Below are 21,544 nucleotides of genomic sequence, written 5' to 3'. Positions count from 1 at the left end.
TCCCTTCCCGCTAGAAGGTTAAGCCCATACTCAGGGCATTCGTGCTACTGCTTGCTCTCCCTGGAATGTTCCCTCTTCCTCTTCATCCAGCCATCGAATACTCAGGGCTGACTTCTTTAGCAAAGGCCAGGCCCTAGGATCAAGCCAGGTTCCACAGGATGTGATCTCCTCGTACCTTTCCCCCCTCCTTAAGAATGATCACAGTTGTAGTTAAATAATGGTATCATTTACAATAACATCCTGGAACCTATAAATGTGGTCTTATTTGGCCAAAGCATCTTTGTACATGTGGTTAAGTTAAGGATCTTGAAGTGAGATAATCCTGGATTAGCTCAGTGGATCCCACACCCGCAGACCAGAGTCTTTATAAAAGAAGAGGCCTAGGGGGCGCCTGCCTGGCTCAGTGGGTTAAGCCACTGCCTTCGGCTCAGGTCATGATCTCAGGGTCCTGGGTTCGAGTCCTGCACCGGGCTCTCTGGTCAGCGGGGAGCCTGCTTCCTCCTCTCTCTCTCTCTGCTTGCCTCTCTGCCTACTTGTGATCTCTGTCTGTCAAATAAATAAATAAAATCTAAAAAAAAAAAGAAAAAGAAAAGAAAAGACCTACGGGTGCCTGGGTGGCTCAGTCAGTAAGGTGTCCGGCTTTTGATTTCCATTCAGGTCGAGATCCCAGGGTCATGAGATCGAGCTCCATGTTGGGCTCCATGCTGGGTGTGGACCCTGCTTAGGATTCTCTCTCTTCCTCTTTCTTTGTCCTTCCCTCCCCACTCACGTGGTTGCACTCCCTCAAAGATAAATAAATAAAAAATTAAAGTAAATAAATAAACCAGAGAGAAGGTGCAGACAGAAGAGAGGGCCTCGGTCAAGAAAGAGGCAGAGATCTGAGTGACATGGCCACACGCCAGGAGCACCTGGAGCCTCAGAAAGCTGAAATGGTCCTTGGAGTTCCTCCCTCTTAGAGCTTCTAGAGGGAACAAGCCCCTGCCAATCACTGGACTTCGGACTTTTGCCCTACAGTATCAAGAGAGCGCACCTTTCAGGGTGCCTGAGTGGCTCAGTTGGTTAAGCTGCTGCCTTCTGCTCAGGTCATAATCCTAGAGTCCTGGAATCAAGCCCCCGCATCAAGCTCCCAGCTCCGCAGGGTGTCTGCTTCTCCCTCTGACCTTCGCCCCTCTCATGCTCTCTCTTACTATCTCTCTCTCAAATAAATAATAATAAAAAAAATCTTTAGGGGCGCCTGGGTGGCTCAGTGGGTTAAAACCTCTGCCTTGGGCTCGGGTCATAATCCTAGGGGCCAATGTGGGATCAAGCCCCACATTGGGCTCTCTGCTCAGTGGGAAGCCTGTTTCCTCCTCTCTCTGTCTGCCTGCCTCTCTGCCTACTTGTGATCTCTGTCTGTCAAATAAATAAATAAAATCTTTTTTAAAAAAATCTTAAAAAAAAAAAAAGAGAGAGTGTAACTTTCTGTTGTTTTAAGCCTTCTGGTCTGTGATAGTGTTTGATGGCAGCCTTCAGAAAGTAACACAGATCCATATATACTAACTAATTTAATCCCCACTCAAACCCATGAGATTGTTACTATTCTAAGCTCCATTTTACAGATAAGGAAACTGAGAAAAGCAAAGGCTCAATAACTTGCCTAAGGCCACCAGCTAGTAAGTGGCCAAGCTAGGATACCTCCCACCCCCTACTCTAGCCCCAGACAGCCTGGACCAGTCAGAGGGGGGTTAGCGGGCAGTAACTACTGCTCTGGAAAGCGACAGGAACCCCTTCCCCAAGACCCTCAAACGTGCATGGCCTGTCGAGGGGATGGCAGCTTTAGCCTGGGCTCACAGACCATGGGTCCCATGATACCTGGAGGGCTGCTTTGGAGACAGTCAGACTCTTGGTTCCCCTGTTGCCGCTTGCTATGTGTTCTGGGCCCCAGGGCCTCCTGATCCCTAGTGAGGAGAAAGTGATGGTATTTGCCTCTTGGGTGGTCCAGAGGCAGAAGAAGTAGACCAGGACGTTTCAAATACGCACACCCGACAGTGGTCCCACAGACCACCTTCCCTCGTGAGATAGTCTCAGGATCAACCCCGAAGTCTTTCCCACAGCCTAGAGATCTTACACATCCTGGCCCCTGTTCCCCCTTCCCACCCCATCCTCACCATTCTCCTCCTCACCTCTCTGTAGCCCAGAGATACCCCCTCTTCTTTAGATTCTCAAATATGCCACGTTTTCCTCCAGTCAAGATGCTATGTTAATGCTTTTCCCTTCTTTTGCTGGAATATAAAATCCAGGAGGGTGGGGGCCTTCTTGCCGTTCACTGCAGTATCCCTAGATCTTAAGGGGTCCCTGGTACATAGTAGGTGCCCAAGCAATATTTGTGGAACGGAACTGAAAGAATGGATCTTTGCCTCGCTAAATTCTACCCTTCCTTCAAGCCTCTACTAGATATCATATCATTCCACTATTTTTTGGTGACAGGAATTTTTTTTTTTTTTTTTTTTTTTTTGCCTAGTGGTAAGACTCCTGGCTCCGCCACTTGCTGGCTGTGTCACTTTCAACATTTCCTTTAACCTGTGACCCTGAGATTGCAGTCGGCACAAAGGGGAGAATACAGGTCCCTCGGCAGTTATGTCTTCCCTGACCACCAATGGCCTAGGATGGTCACAGTCCCAGGTAAGGGCAGGGATGAGCATCCTGGGGACTTTAGCCCCGACTGCAGCCGGCATACTCCTCCTGGTCCAAGGCAGCTCCGACCCAGCGGGCGCCACGACCCCGCGTGACACCGGGCGCTCAGCCGCGGGACCCCAGCCCTTCCCTGGCGCTGGCCGCGCGGCCAAGTGCGCACGCTCAGGCCTCCCCACACCTCCTCCGGCTGCAGCCTAACCGCTCCCGGCCTCGGCCCCGGGCGGGGGCGGGGCGAGCGCCGCGCCTTCCCCCCTGACTGGCAGGAGGGCGGGCCAATCGGAGGGGAGACCCGGGGGAGGGGCGGGGCCTCGCCGTGAGCCGGGCGCCGGGCGGTAGCAGGAGCTGCAGCCGGGAGCGTGCGGCACGCGCTGCCGGCTGCCCCGAGCGCCGTCCCCGGCGCCGCCGCACCTCGACCCCCGCCCCGCAGAGCCGCGCGCGCGCATCTATCCGTATTCCTCGGTTGCTTATTACGATTTTTCTTTCTTTCTTTCTTTCTTTTTTTTTGCACGCAACCTTTTTCTGTTCCGTTTTGTCCTTTTTAAGGCGGGGGCGGCGGCAGCGTAAGCTCGGGGCGGGGAGGGGGCGGCCGGAGGATGCGGCGCGGGGCTGCGCTCGCTACGTCCGCAGCTGCTGCCCGGCTCGGGCCTGAGCGCCGAGCAGGTGGGTACAGGTGCGCCCGCGGGGGGTGGCGGGAGGCGCGCCCTGGCCGAAGGGCGCCCGCGGACCCAGCGACCGATGGGCGGACCCCGCGGCAGGGGACGCGATGACCGGTGCCGCCCCGCCCTATCGCCCACCTCCCCTTCTTCTAGCCTTCGCGCCGCTCCAGATCCCCTGCCGCTCTCGAGTCTCACCTCCGTGGTCCCCCACCCTTCGGTTCCCATCCCCCATTCCCCTCCAAATCCCCCTGCAGCCTCTCCCAGCAAGAGGACTCTGCGTCGCCTCCCTCATAGGCCCCCTCCCCGTACTGCCCCAGCCCCCCTCTCTCCCTTACGACACCCCTATTTCCACTTCTCTCCCCATTCCGCCCCCGAGCCAAGAATGGGGAGGGGGAACCCACCGGCTGCCTCCAGGGAGTGGCGCGGGGGGCGTGGCCGCCCGGTTCCCTCGGAGTCCTACCCACTGAGGAAGTCAGGGTACCCCCAGGTCCCGGCCAAGGTGGCGCAGAGGTTGGAGCTCTGGCCGCTCCGGGGCGGCAGGGGGCCAGGAGGGGCCGCCCTGCCTGCACCCCCGCCCCACGCACAGCACCCGCTGCTGCGGCCGCTGCCACGCACACCCCCGCGCTGCTCCGCCCACGTGGGCTCCGGGAGGAGGCTGAAGCGCTGGGAAGAAAGGCTGGAACCCACCCTGCTGCCCGGCCGGCGCGCCCTGGGCGCACGCAGCCTCTGGAGATGGCGCACAAGGATTGGCTCCGGGGGACCGGGCACCTTTCCTGGACGCCCTGCCTTAGTGCCCATGCCCTCGTCCCCAGCCGCCTGCCCCCTCACTCCATCACTCCACCTTCCCTGCTGCGAGCTCTTGACGATCCGGCCTCGTCATCCCTGATGGAGGACGCTTGCCAGGCTGGAGTCTTTCGCATAGCCCTAGAAGCACCCGCCCCCACCCCCCAACACACCACCACCCCTCCCCACACACCGTAGTCTGCCTTTCTCCTGATGGCTTGGCCGGCCTGGGCTCTCTGCCAGCCTCTGCCCGGCTCTTTAGACTGTAGAGATACTGTATCTAACTGCTGGTCCTCCCCCACCCCCACCCTTTCCACGCACACTCACAGGCACACGTCCTTGGCCTTTGCTTGTGCTGTTCCCTCTTTGGGAACGCCCTTCCTTCTACTGGCCAGCTCCTTCTCCATGAAGGTCAGAGAGAACCCCTTGCCCTGCCTGAGCTTCTATGTCTGGCAGAATGGGACTCACTGTTATCCTTTCTGATGGTCTTGGCCTCCCAGGCCAGATTAGGAGATTTTGAAGCCCAGGGGAAGCCTCGGCCCTTCACATAGGGCTTGGGTCACAGTACATATCCCACCTGAGAGGGGCTCTTCCTGCTAACTGAGTGACCAGCAGGTATAGGGTGGGTCTTTGGAGATGCTGGCTTCTCCTCCAGACCTTGGGCAGGTGGGTGGCACTTCCATGAGCTGATGGATAAGGAGGTTTGGGGATGGCATGGGGTGGTCAGGACCCCTCTCCAATGCTTGCCCAACATGAGAGGGCATGACTGCACGTGGTCTATAATGGCGAGCATCTCTCCAGAGCATGGCGGTCACTCCCACATTGAGACTTGTCCCGTGAGAAGTCCCTCGAAGGGTCAGGGTGTGGACCCAACAAATGCGATCATTGCCATTGTCGTTCGCAAACCATCCTTAGCTGCTTCTGTGACCTCACACGTTCTTCGCATTCTGGTATCCCTGGCCTACCTCTCTCCCTTGCCCCACTGTCTCAGCCTCATGTGCTTCCTCTGTGTTTGCCAGGCCTGTCTTCTCACTTAGGCTTCTCCCCACATACTGTGGTTTTGTTTGGTTTCAGTTTTGGTTTTTGGTTTTCCTGGGAGATGTGCCCTCTTTCGTCTGCCTGGAGAACTAGTCATATGTCAAGGCCCAGGTCTCCTGTGAAGTCTTGGTGGTGTTTCCTGACTTTGCCGGATAGATTGTGGGTTCTCTCGTCTGTGCTCTTTTAGAACATTTATCCATGTATAGTTTCGTGGGTGTGTGGTTTTTCCCTAAGCAGACCTTGGCCACTGGAGAGTGGGGTCACAGTGAGGTCTGAGGGGGAGCCCTGCTTGGACGGGTGTGGGGTTCCACCTTCCTGGGGAGGCAGTCACACCCACATCAATCATGCCAGCGCTATAAGAGGGACGTGCATAGGGAGGGACAGAGCTTGACGGTCTCTGCTTGGCCTAGGATGGAGGCCTTTTGGTGTAGAGGGTTGGTTGGGGCTGGGAGAGGAGCGGCAGAAGGAACAATTGCTGAGCAAGGCATGAGAATGAGACCCTGCCTCTCTGCAGGCTCTGGGGCACTGCCTGGTGCCCATTGGGACCTGCTCCTCTCCCGGCTGAGACTAAGGCGGTGCCTCCCACCTGGGTTTTGTAATCCAAATGGGGTGCCTCCCGCAGAAAGATTGGTGATGACTGCACCGTGTTCTGGGTCTCCTTGCTTGGTCTCCTTGGGGTGTTTAGGCCATTTTGCCAGTCTTCTGAAGTCGATTCACCTTTGTCCTATCCCTTAAGGCTGTGTGATCTTGGGCCATAGGATTAACCTTTCTGAGCCTCCCATTTCCTGAAGAATGGGGACAGTGGTCTCTCTGGCATGGCTGGTGTAGGTATCCGAGTGTCGTCTCTGGGCACAGGCACCACTGAATAAGCGGTCATGGTGATGGGGGTGTGTGTGTTTCAAAAGTCAGTCCTTTGGTTTTGTCCCAGAGCAACCACCCAGAGCAGAAGCCCTCAGTGTCCCTCCCTAGCTAACAACCTCAAGCCAATAAGCTACACATTCCATAAATGGGAGTGAGTGATGGAGGGAGCGGGTGTGTGCTGGCTTCTGGGAATTGTGCATGCTTGTGGGAGAAGGTGCTGAGGGCTGCGGGCAGGAGTCCTGAGCTCAGCGTGCACTAGCGAAGGCCACCCACCTGCTTCAAGCATCTCCTTTGATGCTTCTGTCATCTGGGCTTCTTTCCTGCTCAGTGGTGACAGTGATTTCCACCCAGTTCCTAGGAAGACTCTTACCCGCTTAAAGGAACAAACCATCAGCACCAGCTAGGTGAGCTGAGCTGTGAAGGAACAGGGCTGGAACTGGGCTGGGTCAGAGGGGCTGCACTGAGGACCAGCTCCGACCTCCTTGGGCAAGTTCAATGCCCGGGTCCTTTTCCTGGGATGCTCACATGAGGAATAGAGCTATCGTTGCTTAAACTCCCACTCCTTCTGGGAATTCTCTCTCACTGAAGCTGCACAGCACCCCTCTAGGGAAAGGCTTATGTGGGCACCTGACAAACAGGGACTGAGCTTGGAGGTGGAGGTGGAGGGAGGCAGAGGCAGAACTCACCAGGGTGGGGCAGCGGAGGGGAGGGGGTAGCGCCTATGCTCCAGAACTTAGGTGTTGCTCTGTGGAACATGCTGATCCCTTAATGGAAAGTCGACCTTCCTACAGGGCCCATGTGAGGAATCAATCAGAGGATGCTTCTCTGTGCTTTTGATCGAAATCGGTTACCTTGAAGCCAGTAGAAGCCATTAGTGCTGCTGTAATCCGAGGCTCAAGAAAGGTACTCCAGGGCCGGTCAGCAGTGGGACCTTGTTTGTCATTGTCCTTCTAGCCCAGAACACTGTCAGAAAATGTTTTCTTGGGGCGCCTGGGTGGCTCAGTGGGTTAAAGCCTCTGCCTTTGGCTCAGGTCATGATCTCAGGGTCCTGGGATCGAGCTCTGCATCGTGCTCTCTGCTTAGCGGGGAGCCTGCTTCCCCCTCTTTCTCTGCCTGCCTCTCTGCCTACTTGTGATCTCTCTCTATCAAATAAAATAAAATCTTTAAAAAAAATGTTTTCTTTGCTCTGGCCTTTGGAAGGCCAGGTGGACAGCCCAGGAACCTTGGGCCAGCGTGGAGGGGCAGGAACAAGGGGGTGGGGCGCTGGGAGCCTCACGCTGTGAGGAGCCCCTCCTGTAGGAGGTGGGAGGGGAAGAGCTTACAGAGAGGAGCCCCAGAGGGCATGGAGGCTCCGCTCTCGTCTTCGGTATTACTTTTTATTTTTGCGACTGCAACAGGAAGTATTTTACCTCTCACTCATCTCTAGAAATGAATCGAGTTAAATGCCATTTTTCTTAATTGTAGCGGTTAACGTTTGTTAAGCACCTACCAAGGGCCAGGGTATGTGCCAGAGGTTGGCAAGTGGCAACCCTATTAGCGCTATGCCCGCTTCTTTAAATAAAGTTTTATTGGCACCCAGCCACGCCCACTGGCGCACCCGTTGCTGTGGCTGCTTTCCTGCTGTGTTGGCAGAGTTTCACCACTGTGGCCATCACCTGTAAAGCCAGAAACACTACCTGGCCCTTTGCAGCTGGGAGTTTTCTGCCCGCCCAGTCTGTGCTGTCCCCATTTGGGTTCATTCAGTTCCGGACACAAGCCCAGAGGGAGGTGCCTTGCGTTTGTCACTTTACAGATGGGTACAGACAGCCTCTGAAGCCCACTGCGGGGGTCACAGAGCTCATAAGTGGGGAGCAGGGACTGCACCCAAGCAGTCCACTTTATTATTTTTTGGGGGAGGATTTATATATTTTTAATTAATATATTTTTAATTAACTTCTTTTTAAAAAAAGATTTTATTTATTTGACAGAGATCACAAGTAGGCAGAGAGGCAGGCAGAGGGCGGGGGGAAGCAGGCTCCCTGCTGAGCAGAGAGCCTGATGCAGGGCTTGATCCCAAGACCCTGAGATCATGACCTGAGCTGAAGGCAGAGGCTTAACCCACTAAGCCACCCAGGTGCCCCTTTAATTAGCTTCTAATTGAATTTTGCCATGTTTAGAGAATATGTTCTGTATGATATCTATTTTTAAAAATTTACTGACAGTTTCTTTTTTTAAGAAAATATTTATTTTAGAGAGACCAAAAGAGAGCACTTGTGTGAGCGGGGTGGGGGAGGGGCAGAAAGCAAGAGAGGGAGAGGGAGAGAGACTCTCAAGCCATCCCCTGCTGAGTGTGGAGCTGATGCAGGGCTCTATCCTAGGACCCTGAGATCATGCTCTGAGCCCAAAGCAAGAGTCGGTTGCTTAACCAACTGAGCACCCGGGTGCCCCTGTTGACAGTTTCTTAATGACCTGGTACCTGATCATTTCTTAAAACATCTTTGTGTTACATGTATATATAATATTTAATAATGGTTATCACGGTAACCATATTTAAGTACACTGCTCAGGGGCAGTTAAGTGTGTTCACATTGTTGAGTAACTGTCCCCATCTAAGTCCAGAATGTTCCCGTCGTCCCAGACTGGCAGTCCCCGCTCTTAACCCGTGACCCCATGCTGCCTTGTAGGAATTTTGTAGGGGAAAAGGCAAATGTCAGCGACATCATAATTTAGCGCGGGAGGCTTTTGATGGCAGCTTTGCGTTCGAATGCTGGCACTGCCACTTGCCAGCTGATGGTGGACAAGCCCGCCTCCTTTGTGAAATAGGGACAGCCCCAGTCCCTCTCCCCGCAGATCAGGTGGAAGGGGACGAAATAAAGAGCAGAGGTGAAAGCCCAGCTCACGTGGCAGATGGTGGGTAGGATGCTGTTTCCTTGAGCAGCCGCACCTTAATGGGGTATCAGGTCTATCCTCTCTGGGAGGCCCGTGGTGTCCCCTTTATCCTTTCCAAGGTACTGGAAGCATCCCCAGGACCCATCACGTGTCTTGCAGCTCCCACCTAGACCTCAGAGGACCCAGATGCTGGGTGGATGCGGCCTCCTGCTGTTCTTCCTACCCCAGGGCGCAGACTTGGCTGCAGGACTACACCAGGGAATGAAAGGAGGTTCTGTATGCGACCATCCCGAGACTGCCAAGGGCTGCCCATGTGGCAGTAATGCTCTTGTGTGTGCCAGGTCAAGGGATGTGGTGGCTTGGCCTTCTGGCCCCAGTGCCACCAGCTTGGCTTTGTTTTGATTTGGGAGCCCTGGCCTGGCCCCTGGTCCCTTCCTCAGGGCTGGAGGGGTGGGACACACCATTGAACGGTGTCCTGCTTCCTTTGCAGGATGGGCAGCCTGTGAGGACCCTGAGCTATAGGGAGTGGAGGCGAGGAGTGATCTGGTGTGATAACTGTCCACTTCCCCTAACCTTTGGAGCCTTTGTCCCCTCTCTTCTGTTCTGTGCAGTTGCTTCTGGAGGCCCATCGCTCCTATCTGATTGCAGAGACGCAGGGATGTGTGCAACGGCGGCCATCCTGACTCTTCTGTTGAAAGAGTTCTCTGCCTCTCCCTCCCACCCCCGCTTTTTAAAAAAATTAAGGTGAAATCGGCACAACCTAAGATGAACCATTTCAAAGCGTACCATTCGGTGGCATTTAGCGCCTTTGCAAAGTTGAATGACCAAGGCCAAACATTTAGTTCCAAACATTTTTCCCAACAAACATCTAGTTACAAAACACGTTCTTTGCCTGCAATGAAAGCCCTGTCCCCATTAAGCAGCTCCTTGGCATTTCCCCCTCCCTCAGCCTCTGGCAGCCAGTGGTCTGCTTTGCATCTCTAAGGACTTGCCCATTCTGGACATTTTGTATCAGTGGAATCCTATTACACGTGGCCTCTTGCAACCGGCTCCTTTCACTCAGCATCAGGTCCTCGAGGGTCACCCAGTTGTAGTGGGTGTCAGTGCTGTAGCACCTTATAGGTGAGTAATATTTCGTGGCATGGCTAGACCATGTTTTATTATCCATTCATCTCTTGATGGGTGTTTGGGTGGTTTCCACTTTTTGGCTGGAGTGCATGGTGTTTGAAGCAAGGCTTGAAGTGTTAAAAATGTTCTTCCTGGGGCCCCTGCTGCCCAGGTTCCTTTCTGGCATGACTCTCCTCTCACTGCTCAGGCATCATTCAGCCACTAAGCAGATGCTCCTGGGTGTGGACCCCATGTGGGGCACTGCGCTGGGAGCCTCCAGCCTTGACTTGTCCTTGACATCTGGAGAATGGTTTGTTGTCTTCTCATTTTCGAAGCCCGGGGTGTGGGAGTGCCCTGAGACAGGAGGAATGGCAGGGGGGCCCCCACCCCATGGCTCCAGAGAAGCTGCTGGCATGGGGGCCCGGTTGCCTTTCTACTGTTTCCTGGAACATGCTGGATCCTTCCCGCTCTGAGGTTTGTGTTTGCTGCCTGCTGTCTGCCATGCTCTTCCCTGCCCTCACCAGAACTATGGTCTTTTCATCCTTCATGTCTCGGCTTAAATTTCCTCGCCTTGCAGAGGTCTTCCCTGTCCATTCCAGGTAGCTGCCCACCTCCCCTCTGCTGTTATTCTCCCCTACTGCAGTCGGTTTTCTTCTGAAATCATCACCATCCGAAGGGGATTTTCCTTGTCTGTTATGATTCTCCCATCGCCGTAAGCTAGGGCAAAAGCACCAGGAGGGCAGGAACCTTGCCTAGTATATTTGTGCTCATCTTTCAACACAGGCTATTGGTACGCAGCAGGTGCTCAATAAATAATTGCTGGTGTTGCTTGAGTCAGATGCAACTTAACTTCCTGAGTGCACCTTGCTAGCTCCAGACCTAGAGCACATCTCCTAAGCTTTCTGAACCTCTCTTCCTTTTTCAGTCCACATGGAGACCATCCAGGGTCTCTAGCTCATGGGGTTGGTGCAAGTTCAGAAGTAACCTGGGCAGACTGCCCAGAGCCGTATTAGTATTCTGTAGGTGTTTGTAACCGGCGCTGCTGCTGCTGGTAGTTGGAGATGTGGTCCTAGTGATTATGAATGAGTCTCCATGTGCTGAGTGATATATATGCTTGCTTGCCCAGTGGTAGGCAGGAGGCTCCTGGAGCTGAGCTCCTGTTGACTGGCCGCCAAGCTCCCGTCCACTAGCCACTGAGCCCCTGTCCACTCGCTGCCACTCAGCACCATTGAGCCCTGAAACATGGCTCCTCTGAATTGATCTGGGCTGGTGAGTGAAAAATACACACTGGATTTCTAAGACTTTGTATCAGTGGGAGAGTGAAAAAGATCTCAGGAAAAACTGTGACAGTGATTACACATTAAAATTTGGATCTTTTGGGCCAAATGAATTCATTTCACTTGTTTCTTTTTTTTTTTAATGTGGTAACTAAAAAATTAAAAAAATCAAAAATTGCAGGTCGGGTCCCCATTGTATTTCTTTTGGACAGTGCTTGAGGGCAGGGGCTGGGCTACAGGGGCTGTGGCTGTGCCTTCTGTGAAGTAGACAGCCCTGGGCAAGTTAATTCAACTTTGTTGTGCTTCAGTTTCCTCCTCTGAAACAAGAAGCCCGTCTGATGACAGGCAATGACACTACATATTTGAGGGCTTCTTATGTGTCCCCGGAAGGAATGAGGGCCCCATGAAGAGCAGGTAGGGCAAGATCCCTGCCCACATCAGTTTTCATTCTGAGGAAGGAGAGACCCACACCATCTAAAGAAAACACAAACCCAGCTAGCCCCTAAGGCTGTGATTGCTCTCTGAAGATTCTAAGGAAGGAGGCGCCGTGGACATCACACCTGCCAAGAGAGCTGTGTGGGAGCTCTAGCTGGGAGCTCACAGTGATGGGTTCTCTGTCTGGCCCGGTGCCTAGCAGCCGAGATGACCACTCTGGGATGGAGCGAAAGCAGCGGCCACTCTACTAAGACAAACCTCCACCTGATGGCTCTAGCCTTTTCAATCCCTGCATGTGATAACCACATCAGGATTTTGCTGCTGTTCTCTGAAGAATTTGCAAAGTCAAACTGAATGCTGGAGACCTATCCCAGCAGCTTCCCCAAAGCCAGCTCTGATTGGTTGAGAGCCAACTGATCAGCCAGCTCTGATTGGACAAGAGCAGATGATGGCCAGCTCTGATTGGTCGAGGGCAAGACCTCAAGCTCAGATTAGCTGAGGGCAGTTGCCTCAGGGTGTGGCACAACCCTCCTCTTTTTGCACACATTTCTTATGTTCTGTACCCCATCTCCACTACTTCCTACCAGGCCTGGGAGGGAACCTGCGTTTCATCCCCGATCCAGCCAGGAACCACTAAGGGAACAAGTCACTTCACCCCTGGGCGCTCTGGAGTTCCTCTGTCGGGGTGACCCCCACTGGCCAGGCCCATCATAAGGTGCTTGTGCTTCACATAGATGCCGGGGGAGGGCTTTGTTTCAGTTTTGCAGGGACCATCTCGCATTGTCCTCCTTGTTTTCCACACGCACATCTGCCTGCGGATGCCCGGCATGGTCCTGCCTGCTAGGGTGGGAGGTTGAGAGTGCGGTGTGCTCACAAAGAAGCAAAAGGAGCCCCAGGATAGGCTATGGGGGCGGGAGCATCTTTCTTTCCTGCCCTCATTGGGCCCACACCACCTCAGTATTGCAGAATGAGGGAATTACCTGAGGTTGCACAGGTAGAAATGGCAGTGGTGGGCCTGCTCCAGCCACTCGGACAGTTGCTGATTACATATGAGAAGTGTGCAGACCTTAGCTGGGCTTTCAAAGCCCCGATTGTCTGCTCCCAACTCCATTGCCATTATTTATCTCCGTGGACCATACCTAGCTGCTGAGCATTGCTCTTTCTTCCGGATACTCCTTTTCCAGCTCCCTCTGTCTGAAAGGGCTTTCCACCTCTCAACTGTAACATCCTGCTTGCTCCATAGCCCAGCTGGGATGTCAGTTCCTCCATTCTTCCTGGGCCTCCAGGAGAGAACTGTTTGATTCCTCTGCAAGTTCAGATTGAGTGGATGAAGTCACCGGGGCTGGGTTAAGACAGGAATAGCCTGGAAGCAGAAGAATGGACCAAAGGGGCTGCTTCTGCTCATCCCAACTTTGCTAGCATGGTGTGGCCTGCTCCTGCCTCCCTCTATTCCCACACCTTATGTGGGGCATGTGTCCAGCTGCACCATCTGCCCACTGCTCCCAACGGAGCCAGGCTTCTGCACATGCTGTTCCCTCGGACGGATTTGCCGATTCGCTTTTCCTGTCCTCATCCACGCAGTGAACCTCTTCCACTTAGGATCCACCATTAGCCTTATTTCCTCCAGAAAACCTTCCTTGTTGTCCCCCCACCCCACGATCCCCCCACCTTCCCCAGGCCAGGTCAGCCATGTTGCCAGGGCTTCTGCTGCCCTAAGCATCCTTCTGCCACTGCCCTGGATGCAGTATTGCAGTTGTCAGTGACTTTCCTGACTTTTCCACTAGAAAGAAGTCTCCAGAAGGTTCTGGGAGGCTTGAGATGCCCTCTGATTCCCAGGAGGCTTCCCAGAGCCTGGCGCAGGGTGGGCTGCACAATAGGTGGTCAGTAGATTTCAGGCCTTTAGTCCCACAGATCCCGATAACCCTGATAATGGCAGTGCTCGGCGGGGCCCCAGCTGGGAGGTGGCTGGGTTGTCTCCATTGCTTGTGTTGAGTCTGTTCTGTCCTTAACTAGCCTCACTCTACTCTCTGCAGCAGCCACCCCTTGTGACTACTCTGTGAGCCTTAGATACCCCAGTACAGAGAAACACCTCAGTGGCCATGTTAGCCCAAAGAGGACATGGTGGAACTTCCTATCTTCTTCATAAAGTCTCCTTCCTCCAAATCACCATCTCACCTTCAGTCCAGGACAACAGATAGACAGACTAGCAGGCTGTTCTTCAGAGTCCAAACATCTCATGTTTACTGAAGGTCGTAGGTCTTGTTAAATTGTCCTGCTTTTACTCTTTCTCCCAAAGTGGCACTTTGGAAGACACAACTTCTCTTGGGAAGCTGGCGGAACAGCTTCCAGGGCCGGGGCAGCGGGGTGAATGAGCTCATTGAGCCAGGCAGTAATTGGGTTCCTGAAGCAAGTCTGGGGTCCTTTCAGGCTGAGGTCTAGAGATTCTTTTTGCCAGCCAGATACCTTATTGTGAACAAGGGCTTGGATGCCTACAGATTGTGCCTAATCTGTTTAAACCTTCAGGCAAGTGGGTTCTTTATTGACATTTATCTCTCCCTGGAGTCACCCAGGATGAGTCCTGTTGATGACAGCCTGGGCACTGTAGATCCCTTGAGTCTTCTACAGGGGTGACTAAACCCAAATGCAAGCCACTTTGCACCAGAGACACAAGCGAGTCCTATTGCTGGGTAGGATATTGGAAATTGGGGGTGTTAGAAGATGTGGTGGGGTGCCAGGAGCCCCCAACCTCAGATGTTGACAAATTATGAATTTGGGATTTCACAGTTCACAGGCACCCGAGTTGTAGCTTCCCTTCATGTTTGTTGATGAACCTGAGAGCTTAGTAGAGAAACTAAGAGGTCAAGTGACCGGGAGGTTGGGGATATAAGTCACTCAGGCAGGAATGTGGGCTGATCAGTTTGGGATGGGGTCTCGACTATCCATTGGGACAGGTACACAAGGGACATCTGTTCAGCAGAGACTCGTTAGCATCTGTGCCAGGTCTGCAAGAGCAATACTATGGCATTTGAAAATACCCATGCCATGGACTTTGTTGTGATTTCAACCATCCCTTCCCACTTTGGTTTGAAGCGCTGATCTGTCACCACACTTAGAGTTGCTCCATATCATGAAGTTGATTCCCAGATCATTGCAAGTGGCTCCATTCCTCCTGGTGGGCAGTTCAAATTGTAGCTTCAAATCCTCCAACTCAGAAATCTGGTAGTAGACATTTCTTTAGATGGTGTCCCACGACTATCAGACAAATCATTGTTGTGCTCCCGTTTGCTGGAACCAGAGAGAAAAAATAATGGTTGATTTGAAAACCAGCCAGAAGCACCTGGTTGGCTCAGTCAGTTAAGTGTTCAGCTCTTGTTTTCGGCTCTGATCATGATCTCAGGGTCATGAGTTTGAGCTCTGCATTGGTCATGAGTTTGAGGGTCCATGCCCAGCATGGAGCCTATTTAAGATTCTCTCTCTCCCTCTCCCTCTCCTGCTTGCAAGCACTCTCTCTCTCTTAAAGAAGGAAGGAAGGAAGGAAGGAAGGAAGGAAAAGGAAAGGAAGGAAAGGAAAGAAAAAAGAAAAGAAAAGAAGCCATTAAGGAAACGGAAAATAGTAAGAGGGGTAATTTTGCTACGTGGATTAAAAATAATTAGCCTTTTGAAGTTCTTGCTCTACTTTTTATGCCAAATCCAGTGTCTGATTCACTTAATCCAAAAGAGTGTGGTAAAGGAGGAGCAGAGGAACCAAAAAGACATGAGGCATGTACAAAACAATCAGTGAAATGGCAGACACGAACTCAGCTATACAAATAGTAATGTTAAATGTGAATGGGTTAAACAATCCAGTCAAAAGGCAAAGATTATCAGAACATATTAAAAATGGTATAACTATATGCTGTCTACAAGAGACACAAGTGAGTCCTATTGCTGGATAGGATATTGGAAACTTGGGGTGCTCCTGCCAGAAGATGGGGGTGGGGTGCCAGGTTCCCCCAACCTCAGATGTCGACAAGTTATGAATTTGGGGTTTCTTTGGATTCAAAGGTAAAATAGTTTGAAAGTAAAAAGGATGGAAAAAGATACATCATGCAAAGAGCAAAGTCACAAGAAGACTGGAGTGGCTATACTGGTATTATATTAAGATAGACTTAAAAAAATAGAGATAAAGAGAGACATTTTATAATGATAAATGGGTCAATCCATCAGGAAGATATAAAAAATCATGAACACATATGCACCTAAAAACAGAGCATCAAAATCCGTGAAACAAAAACTGACCAAAATGAACGGAGAGATAGATAATTTAATAATACATAGTTGGATACTTATGTACTCCACTTTCAATAACAGATAGAATAACTAGATAGAAGATCAACAAGGAAATAGAAAACTTGGGCAACCCTGTAAACCAACTAGACTTACCAACAACATCAGAATATGTATTCTCCAGTGTATGTGGATTGTTCTCTAGGGCAGACCATATGCTCAGCCATGAGACAACCTCAATACATTAAAAAGGACAGAAATAATCCAAAGTATGCCTTCTGACCACAAGGCAATGACATTAGTAGGCAATACCAGCAAACACTGCCTGGCCTGTAGCTGATATTCAACTCCCTTTTGTCAGCCCAACATCCAAGACCTCCACTTGTCCTTCCCATTTCACCCTCCATCACTCCCACTCTCACCTTTACTTCCTGGCCAAACTGAACTACTGACTTCCCCTCCTGCTGTTTCCAGCTTCCTTGCATTTGCTCATGCTGCCCCACTTCCTGGAATGCCCGTTCCTTTGCCCTCCTGACCCCCATCCCATCTCCTAAGTTTGCATCCTGCCCTTCCTACCTTCCATGAACATCTGCCTCAGTGAGCCACAATGAGGAGAGCAACTGATCAGAGCAATGGTTCTTCAAGTGGGGTCCTGGACCAGCAGCATCAGCACTCCCTGGGGGCGTTTTGGAAATGCACCTTCTTAGGATCCAGCCTAAGCTACTGGATCAGAAACACTGTGTTGGGCCCTGGTAGCCCGGCTTTTAACAAATTCTCTGGAAAGTCCTGATACTCCCTGGAGTCTGAGAACCAGGGCAGGCAGGGCTGGTCCCCTACTTATTCTGTACTTACACAATCTATCTATTGGGTCGTCACTGAGATGGTTGACAACTGACTGATTCCCTCCAGTGGGCAGAAATCACCCCTGCCATCCCACTGAATCTGTAGCTGAATGTGGAAACCCTTGCTTCCTAAGGGCATTTCCTAGAAGGCAGCTCTCTGTCCAGTGTGCACGCATTTCAAGCTGGTGCTCAAGGTGAAGGGGCTTGGCTTCTAATGGTTTCCTGTGGAAGAAAGCTGTCCTGGCCTTGCTTTTCTGTGCTCTCTCCCTCTTTGTGATGGATGTGGGCTCTAATCTCATTTCTAGGAAAGAGGGAAAGTGGCAGAGTGTGAACACCAGCCTGAGCCAGGAGTCCCAGGCTCAGATTCATGTCCTGCCCACCTGCTGCTGTAATGCCTTGCATTGGTCCTTCTTCCCCAGGGTGGGAGTGTCTGCTGGGTGCTGGGCACTTTATCTGCTCTCTTGAAATGCACTGAGCAAGGATGATGATCATAGGTAATCATTAAACAATGCAATAGCCTTACCTCTCTCTGGATTTGTTTGCACATTGTAAAATGAAAAAAATCCTTTTAAATTTAACAGCTCTACCATAATATACCCAAATACACAAAACAGGGAAATGATGGTTTATTATTGCATGTCTTTTTCTGACCTTAAACTTATAATACTTACTCTAAGGTCAGTACATGAGGATAGTGAGGTCACTTTGATGAATATAACTTCTGAAATGAAAAATTGAGGGTGGTAGTTGTGGTCTTAACAACAATGACATCCTCAGCCTTCCAGGATTTTGTTGTGGTTGTGGAAATAGTCTGTGTTTTGAGAATCCTTACATACCACGCTTGGAATTGGTAAGGGTTTGTTTGGTCACTTGGCTTGCGATCTCAGGACGCTCTGTACTGGGGGGTGATGGGAGAGGCTGGGTATTCACCTGGCAGCTCAGGTCCATGCAGTGGGGTCTGCAAAGGGTTAACATTTGGTGTGTAGCTCATTTGAACTTGTATGCTGTCTTTGTAGTTTAAAGTGACTATACATGAAAAGATAGAATCAAACATTTGTTGCTGTAGACCCCTGGCCTGCAAGCATCTTCAGGGAGCACCAAGGCTCCATGGGATGGGGTATGCAGTCCAGGCCCTCGGTCACCTCCCAGCCCTCTGATGTGCTGATGGTTCTGCTTTGTTTTAGACACTGGCCACCATCTTCTCATAGGCACCTGTGCCTATGTTGTTGTCACCTACCCCTCAGTACCATGTGTGGTTCATTGCAGGATCTCAAATTCCCAAGTGTCCCATGTTGCACAGTCCTGGGACTTGGGATGGCAGAGCCTCCAGGACCATCACTGACAGAGCTGAGCTGCATGGGAGGAAGCCCATGAGGGCCAGCCCTTGCCTCACCTTGAGTCTCTGGACAGACCCCATGTCCTCCCAGGAGGGCTGCAGGTCCCGACTGCCCATTCCTTCTGCATAATGGCTCTTGAATTATTGGGTGTTTGGGGAAAACAGCAGTCATACCAAAAAGGGTGATCTTTTCCTGAAATTACTCCTGGCTTTGTCTCTCCTCTGCATAACGGGTTCCCCCGGGCCCGGGATGAAGCATACAATCCTTGTCATCAAATATGTGGCCTCTCCTGATGCTCTTGCTTTTACCGACTGTCCTCACCCAGGCTGCCATCCCCAAAACACCATAGACAGGAAGCGGGGGCACTGGAAGTGTATTTCTCATTGTTCTGGAGGCTGGGAAGTCCAAGGTCAGGCTGCCAGTCAATTTTGATGTGAGCTCTCTTCCTGCCTTCTTACTGTGTGTTCATGAGGGTGCAGAAGAGGGAGAAAGCAAGCTCCCTTGTGTCTTATGAGGGCACTGACCCCACCTTGAGGCCCCTACCTCATCTCACTCTAATCACTCCCCCAAAGACCTAATCTCCAAATACCATCACACCAGGGATTTGGGTTTCAACATAGGAATTTGGGAGGGGGCACAAACATTCTGTGGGTGACACTGACCCCTCCCTGATCCACCCTGTGCCTTCTTGAACTTCCCAGACCCACTTTCTTCCTCCTGACTCTGGGCTTCTGTGCCCTAGTCCTAGCAGTGCCTTTCTGCTACCTCTCCAGATGGCTTCAGGCTCATCTCCTTGGGTGCTTCCCTGCCCCCTCTCTGCCCCCCACCTCCGCCGGGCCCTGCACATCTTTCTGTCACAGCCCTGACCACATTGTGGGGCTGTCCTCTTTCATTGTCTTTCTTGCTCATCAGCTGCAACTCAGGACCCACGAGGGAGTCATATTTGAGGCTTCTGTGCCCAGCCTGGGGCCAACAAATGTCTACACCTGATAAGATCATTGTTGACCATCTTCCTTCCTGGCTCATTTGGTACTAACCCGGCAGGGAGTATCCTGGCAGTAAGGACATCTCAGGCCAAGCAACCCAGCTCTGTAACTATGTTCCTCTTGGAGGACCTGGTCTCTCCCTACCTGACCCAGCCCCACCCTACCCCTGTCATTTCTAGAGTCACCTTATTGAGAGGAGCGAGGACATAGGCTCCGTGTGCCCCACCAGCTTTGTGCACACAGCAGGTGCTTGGTTGGTGTCTGTCGAAGAGTGCCCCAGGCATTGCACACCACGTTGAGTGGCTGGTGTAGAAAGGATGTGGAAACCGCAAACGAAGTTTGCTTGAGAGTCACTGGCTGCCCCTGCCTGTTCCTGGCCGTGTGATTACTTGTCAGCCTGGTGACTCATTTCAGCAGAGGCGGGACAGAAACAACCTGACACCTGGGGCCTTTTATGGGACTCCTTCAGGGGACTTTGTACATCATTAAAGAGGACCAGAGAGTTTGCCAAGAGCCAGCAAGTAGCAGTTGAAAGAGCAAAGGTAGGGACTTGAGCAAATCCTTTACTCACTTTAAGCTGACATTTTGTCTCCATAAGATGAGAATCACACGTGTCTCTCCGGGACCTTGTGAGCACTGGGATTATGTGTGTAAAGCACGTGATGCCTGGTGGCTGCCCAGGGGCTGGCACTCTTCTCCCCCCAGGTGTGCACAACAGCCGGACTTAGCTCGGTGCTCAAGAAGTGTACTTATTTGACCTCCCTTTGGATAAGGCAGTGTCCAGGCCACACTTGGGGCTCTACACTCGGGTCCTCCTGTAACACCTGTTGCTGGGAGTTACATAGCACAGCAGGTAAGGACATGGACACTGGAGCCAGACTGCCTGCTCACCCTCACCTCCGTATTTGCAAGCTGGGTCCCCTTGGCCAAGTTACCTACCTCTTCCGGCTGGGACCCTAAAATGATGACTCTAATAATACCCATGTTTTAGGAATGTGGAGTGATAGATAATTATTACTAGTTTGGAACAGTTTGTAGCACCCAGGAATGGTGGTATGTGTGTGGACTGTGGTTATTATTACTTGGTGCATGTTGTTTGAGTTATATTGCATTGTGTCTGATGGGAGAGGACAACCCAGGCAACCCAGGATGCTTTGCTTCTCTTGCAGCTCAGGTATTAGTTCCCGTGGCTTGTCCCCACCTCAGATTTTTCCTCCCTTTCAGCATCTGTAAGATTTTACAGCGAAGGACTAACAAAAACTCCAGCGGCACAGGATGTTCTGCAAGAAGTTTCCTCATGTTCTTGTGAATGTTGATAACGGCTCTCAACCCTCTATTTGATGGGGATTTTGCAATGTGCGTTTTGAATGTGAGTAGACATTTTATCAGAAATTGTTTGTGTTTGTGGGAGTGTTTGGTGGGAAATTGAAGCAGGTGGTTTTTTTGTTGATATTGGAAGCTCTTCATCAACTGGGATATTTTGAAACCATAGCTTGATGGAAGTGTTGAGGCTAATACAGCGATATTGAATTGCTCTCAATATGCTTTGTTCGGGGGGGGGGCGGCGATGGCACCGTTAGCCTGGCTGTTCCTCCCTAAAAACATGCATGGGTGCCTTCCAGGAGTGTGCCTGGAATGCTAAGTCCCGAGGATAGAAAACAAACAGACACAGTTCCTTGGGCAGCTGGGAAGTGGCCTTAGAGTCAGACAGACTTGGGTTCGAGTCCTGACTCTGCCCCTGAGATGCTGTGAACATCGCACAAGTGACTTCACTCTTCCAAAGGTGTTCCTTATCTGTCAAGTGGGGATGACACGGTGTTTTACAGGTTTTGAGGGTGGAGTGAGATTGCCCAGCATAGAGCCGCATCTTAGAAATGGCAACTCTTGCTTTGACTGCTGCTTTTGGGTCTGGGGGCAGGAGCCTGACTTGGGGCTGCCCTTGGGCCCCTTCATTGCCTTTGTTCTCTGCCTGGCAGAAGGGGCAGGGTCACTGTCCGCAGAGGAGATGCCTGTGTCTGAGGGCGAGAGAGGCCTGGTTTCCTGTGGGTTTGTGGCTTTGCAACATTGTTCCGTTGATGGCACCTGGAAGGGTCTCTGGGATGCCAAGGAGCAGGCTGTAGAGGATGGGGGCGCCACGGCTGGGCTGGGCTTCCTGTCCTAGTGCAGGCAGTCGGCCTCTGAGCTGTTGCCTCTTCCGAGTCCCCCCACCCCCGCCTCCTCCCGCCCCACGTGGGTGCTTTATTTTCCTCTCAAGCACCATGAAGGAGCTGGGAGGAAACCAGGCCCTCGGAGGTGGCGGGGGTGGTGGAGCCGTGTAGCGGCCAGAGTAGGGGCGCCGTGGGGCCTCACGGCCTCACCCACACACAGCAGGGCGTTGCGGGCACGTTCAGAGAGGGCAGCCTATCCTCCCAGGAG

The 21,544-nt window shown here is 52.1% G+C and overlaps 1 protein-coding gene across 11 annotated transcripts in view; it reads left to right on the top strand.

Annotated features, from left to right (window-relative positions):
* Positions 1-1,857: 1,857 nt before the first annotated feature.
* Positions 1,858-21,544, top strand: part of JAKMIP1 (janus kinase and microtubule interacting protein 1) — a 127,981-nt gene continuing 108,294 nt past the window's right edge. For 4 of the 11 annotated variants that reach the window (XM_082727468.1, XM_082727471.1, XM_082727476.1 and 1 more), the window contains exon 1: positions 1,858-3,333. The gene's annotated coding sequence lies outside the window, so the exon portion shown is untranslated. Of the gene's footprint in view, positions 3,334-19,481; positions 19,672-19,834; positions 19,983-20,353; positions 20,499-21,544 lie in introns of those variants that run through there. The other 7 variants (XM_082727475.1, XM_082727473.1, XM_082727474.1 and 4 more) reach the window with 7 other exon arrangements.

This window comes from Mustela nivalis, assembly GCF_964662115.1.
Source record: "Mustela nivalis genome assembly, chromosome: 4".
Lineage (NCBI taxonomy): Eukaryota > Metazoa > Chordata > Mammalia > Carnivora > Mustelidae > Mustela > Mustela nivalis.
Note: the sequence above shows the minus strand (reverse complement) of the source record. Positions and strands in the feature narration are given on the sequence as shown.